Source organism: Juglans regia, unplaced genomic scaffold, assembly GCF_001411555.2.
Source record: "Juglans regia cultivar Chandler unplaced genomic scaffold, Walnut 2.0 Scaffold_18410, whole genome shotgun sequence".
Lineage (NCBI taxonomy): Eukaryota > Viridiplantae > Streptophyta > Magnoliopsida > Fagales > Juglandaceae > Juglans > Juglans regia.
Window position 1 is genome coordinate 1 of NW_023349183.1, and position 245 is coordinate 245.

The 245-nt window shown below is 47.8% G+C and overlaps 1 non-coding gene across 1 annotated transcript; it reads right to left on the reverse strand.

The window, feature by feature from the left end:
- Window positions 1-46: 46 nt before the first annotated feature.
- LOC118345246 lies at window positions 47-165 on the reverse strand. Its single transcript, XR_004798831.1, has one exon. It is a non-coding gene; the product is annotated as a 5S ribosomal RNA (ribosomal RNA).
- Window positions 166-245: the final 80 nt, after the last annotated feature.

Consider the following 245-nt stretch of genomic DNA (forward strand, 5'->3'; position numbering starts at 1 on the left):
CTCCTTCTTGTCAATTTATCTCGCAAGGCGGAAAAAACAAAAACGAGGGGTGCAACACGAGGACTTCCCAGGAGGTCACCCATCCTAGTACTACTCTCGCCCAAGCACGCTTAACTGCGGCGTTCTGATGGGATCCGGTGCATTAGTGCTGGTATGATCGCACCCATCAAACTAATTACTTAAAATTCATATAATCCTTGAGCGACATACTAGCGTCCTTCCGATCCCAATCCAAACGGAGATCT